Source organism: Xenopus tropicalis, chromosome 5, assembly GCF_000004195.4.
Source record: "Xenopus tropicalis strain Nigerian chromosome 5, UCB_Xtro_10.0, whole genome shotgun sequence".
Taxonomy (NCBI): Eukaryota; Metazoa; Chordata; class Amphibia; order Anura; family Pipidae; genus Xenopus; species Xenopus tropicalis.
The window spans coordinates 128,018,775-128,023,901 of NC_030681.2; positions in this window are offsets into that span (position 1 = coordinate 128,018,775).

Sequence of the window (5,127 nt, forward strand, 5' to 3'; positions counted from 1 at the left end):
CGCCCTTCTGTTTGTCTCTTTCCTATAAAGAACTGCAGCATCAGCCGGGCAGCATGCTTACTCCTCCCTATTAATAACACCGGCCAGGCGGCATCCTAGTGTATGAATACAGCGCGGAGTTGTAACCCACAGACCTGGGTCTATAACATTTCTTGTGTAGGCAGAGATGTACAAAGACATTTGTCAAAGACCATTTTAATAAATGGCCAATAGGACAAAAATAGGCTTCCTTATTCCTTTGTGTCACTATTGGACATTAAAGAATGTTATTCCATTCGGAACTTATTTTATTCTCTCAGATCTTTAAACAAGGACAACTTTATTGGCACCCTAGGCATACAATTGGGTAGCACAACCAGGTAACTGAAACACCAGTAGGAAAATATCTGAGAAAAACTTGCTGAGTGGTGCTTGTATTACAGAGCATGTTTATGAGCACGCAAGCTGTGAAGGTTCCTATAAGAGACAGTGTTGCTGACACTAATCGATTTAAAAATAGAATTTGTGATGTAATGAATGACTCTTTATCTTGTTTTGAGTAAATTCTGACAAACAAGGCTTAGGAAGTATGCCCCGTGAATGAGGGGGAACGTTCAAATTGTCTAATTGCTCCTATCGTATAAAAATTGTTTGCTAATAAAATCTGCACTCCAAATGGGGTAAAAGCTAGTATTTTCCCAAGAACCCCTCACTATTGCTGCCCCCCTCCAATCTCGGGGATCTCCAGGTGCGTGTGGCTATGTTGGAGCACCTTATTCCCCAGGGATAATACTATTCCCCAGCTCGTTTGTTGGATCAGGGGATGCATCAATCCTACGTCACGCATATATATAATGAGTGAGATGGGGTATTAGCTCCTTTGCATGAGCTCCAACGCGGCCACCATGCCAGGAGCTCCCTCCAGCTGCAAAATATGAATTGTTTCATCCATCTAGAGCAGTGCTGTCCAACTTCTACGGTGCCGAGGGCCGGAATTTCTCTAGCATACATGGTGGAGGGCCGCTAATGGAAGCCAGTTTTGACCACTCCCCTTTTTGAAACCACACCCACTTCAAACCACACCTATTTTATCACAATGGTGGTAACACAGCAAAATCCCAAATGCTTGGTCCTTACTGTGGGGATATCAACCATCATTCATATGTGAAAGAATTATGTCATATTAAGATATACCCTTAAATTCCATATGCCTCCTCCTCCCCTGTGGATAGCAGAGCAACCCCCAGTACATAATTACACACCTTAGGGACCATTTAATGGCTATTTCCAACTGCTAACAAACTCCCACAACAAACCCCTGCCAGGTTCACCTCCCACAAGCAGCATAGAGCAAGCAGAGTATGGCACACACAGGCAGCACTCTGCCTGTCCTATGCTGTCTGTGTGTGCCATACTCTGCCTGTCCTACCCTGCCTATGTGTGCCATACTCTGCCTTCTCTATGCTGCCTCTGTGTACCATACTCTGCCTGCCCTACCCTGACTGTGTGTGCCATACTCTGCCTGCCCTACCCTTCCTATGTGTGCCATACCCTCCCTGACCTATGCTGCCTGTGTGTGCCATACTCTACCTGCCCTATGCTGGCTGTATGTGCCATACTCTGCCTACAGTACCTATGTCTGAGGTGTGAAGAAGTGAACAATGGGGGTGATTACAGTCTGAGCCTAAGGTGTGAACACTGCAGAGGGTGAACAATGCAGGTATTAAAAGGTGTGAAAAACACAGGGGATTACATTTTTAAACAATACAGAGGGATTACAGCCTGAATCTGAGGTGTGAGCCATGCAGGGGGCCAGTTAATCTCAGTACTGATACCATTTAATGCTTACTCAAAGGTAAGCCATCAAAGCAGCCAGACAGGTGGGGGGCCACACAGAGGGGGGTCGCGGGCCGCCAGTTGGACAGCACTGATCTAGAGTATGGGCTCTATTAGCCCATGTCTGTGGTGGGGGAAACAGTTTTTTAACAGATAAACAGAGATCTACCTTAAAGGAGACATATATAAAAATTAAGAATTATACTCCTCTAGATATAGAAGGATTGTGCTTAAAAAAGTAGTGTTTTGGACTGATTTATTGAGAAATTCCACCAAAACCCTACTAGTCCCGCCCATCTGTTCCACTTCCTGCTGGCTGAATTCTCTGGATGTGCAGGGGAGCCGGCGGCTCTCAGTACACTGCACTGTAAGATAGGAACCAATCAGCAGTTAGACTGACCTGATAGGGAACAGAAGCCTGTCTTTGCTTGTGTGAGTGCAGGGCTGTGATTGGCTATCCTCCCCCTGCTGTGCTTTTGGCAGGGACCATTAGGACACGTGCTGTTTGTTCATTTCTGCAAATAAATGATTTAAAGGCATTGCCGACACACTGGAGTGCTTCTTCCCCTTTGCAAAGACCATTAGGACACGCCCACCCTTCATTTGAATTACTGACAGAGTACTTATAGGATCTATAGGGAGCTCCAATAAAGGGGCCATTTTTGCAGACAATATTCAATTTTAGACCAATGTGAAACCAGCACCATATATTATTCATAATTGCCCACAAAATTAGGGGTTTTTAAGTCATCGAAAAAAATTATGATATGTTCATATGTAACAATGCTAATAATGCTAAACAGGCATATCTAGAGGGGGCACACAGACAGCTTGGGCCGCTGGAGCATTACACAAAATCTTTTGTGCCTCATTAATCTTCTGCTAACATTTTCATTCACAACCCAAAAGAGAACCCTTCTAAAAATAATAAACAGCCCTGTTTTGGATATACAAACAATATTATCACCACATTGAAAGGTTTCCCAGCATCCTTCAAAGCAATGGTAAGTGCTGCCAGTAATAAGCTTACTATTTGTTTCACCTCTGAAATATTTCTAGATAAAATGGTTTATCAACAGAGATTTTAACTGCACATAAATAGCAAGATGTGTCAGGGAAGCTTGAGGGGAAGGCATTACATAAAAAGCTGAAAAGGAAATGAAATATTTGCCGTTAACTGTATATGCTGTAGCTTTATTTGCTTGTTGTTTTGCAGTCTACTCCAGCTCTTCCAGATTTTAGGGATGCCTAAGCCCAACTGCAGCTTTCACATCTCTCCAAATGTGTTTAGTTGGATTTAGATTGTACTCGTTGTTGGCCACTTAGTGCAGTCCAGGGCCTTTTGAAGGGTGTTTTGGTCGCTGGAAGCTCATGATCTGATGACCTATCTTCCAATATTGTGCTCCAGAATGCATTGGTAATCTCCAGATCTCATGATTTCATGCACAGACTCAAGTCCCCCAGTTCCAGGGGCAGCAAAGTAACCCCAAAACTTCAACAAACCTCCTCCATGTTTGACTGTAGGGATGGTACTTATTTCTTTGAAGGCTTAATTTTTTTCTTTAAACAAGAGATTAAAAAGCATTTGCCTGCAGGCCATGCAGAGGGTTTTTACTTGTACAGATAGGTTTTGGTGGACAATGTAACTATGTAGGCAGGTTTGATTTTTCCATCAGATTGGGGGATGGTGACCAACAGGGCCTATTCCCGCCACTCTAATACTATTGTTTGGCCCTAGGGCCAAACAATCAAATTAGCCCAGTATAGCCCATCTGTAGGTGGGCTATATCAGGAAAAGATCTGCTCACTTGGTGACCTCACCAAACGAGTAGAACTTACAGTGTATGGCCACCTTAAGGATCAACTCCAATCTGTCTTGCAGACAAAACATTACTACCTTGGGAGATGGACTTGAGATTCCCATGTTTTTGTTATACATTTCTGTCTCACCTACTGAAAAAGTTCTCTGCTTTCCTCTCTTCAGCCACATAACTGTTGCACAGAATATCTTGGTACTTAATACAATGTTATTAATAATAACTTCTTTGTTCTTTTAAAAGTGGCCTTCAACTCAAAAAAATGTATACAGTTATTACATATTGTCAGTGTATTAAAAGTTATGTGTAAATGTAATTGCATTTAAAACTGTGTTTATTTATCCCTTTCTGTTTTCTGGGTCTGACCCTTAAAAAAGGGTAACGGGTCAGTTCTCCTTCTTACTACATTGTTATTCTTACTACATTGTTTTAGAAGTCAGAGTCAGGAGAACAGAGAATATAAACAGCCTGCATTTAATAGCAATCACATTTAAAAATTACTTTGTATTAATGTATATTGAAAAGTAGTTTAGAATTACATAGCCTTTCACTATGAAAAAACGTTTTTTGGGTGGCAACTCCTATTACATATTTAATCCACAAATGGAATTCTATGGCTATTGTATTTAAGAATATTCTAATTTATCAGTAGTTAGCAGAATTATTATTTTTATTTGACTAGATTTTCATTCATCCAGTTCATTGTATATCTAGTATAAATAAATCTAAAGCAACTGGACTTATTCAGTAACAAGACAACAAGTCCAGTTGCTTTACATTTATTTATACTAGATATTATCTTTATTTGTTATGGTCTGTATGAGGATCCACTGGTTGTTGTCTACCCGGTCCTGTATGCAAGTTGTGTATATAAATTAATGTTGCACCAAACAATGGACAGGGAATTCCTTTATTTCCTGAAGAATGTAGGAGCTGATGACTTCCTGTTTAAGTCTAGGAGGATCAACCTAGAATACAATCTTGGTAAAGCCCTGCGTAAACATATTAAATAGTAAAAAGAATAAAAGAATTCACTGTTTATAGGTCACAGCAGTAGTATTTACAGTGAAAATGAAAAACTTCAGCGCCAAAGGTTAATGGATAGAAGCAGCAGATACTATTTTTGACAAAATATAGTGTAGTATCCTTCATAAAGGATTCGGCCGAATACCGAACCAAAGCATATGCATTGTGTGTGCCAAAGAATTGTCAGCTACCATGTTTACGCGACAAAAAGTCACATGATTTTTCAGGATTCGGATTCCGTTCGGTCAGGACTGTGGATTCAGCCAAATCCGAATGCGAATCCTGCCGAAAATGGCAGAATTTTGGCCGAATACCAAACCAAATCCTGGATTCGGTGCATCCCTACCTAGTATTTACATTTTAAGGAGGTACAGATTTAGTAAATAATACCTTCCACAATTATTAGTAAATGTAGCAAATATGGAGATTGCAGTGTTTGCTATGCACAAATCTCGCTTGGTGGGCCAAA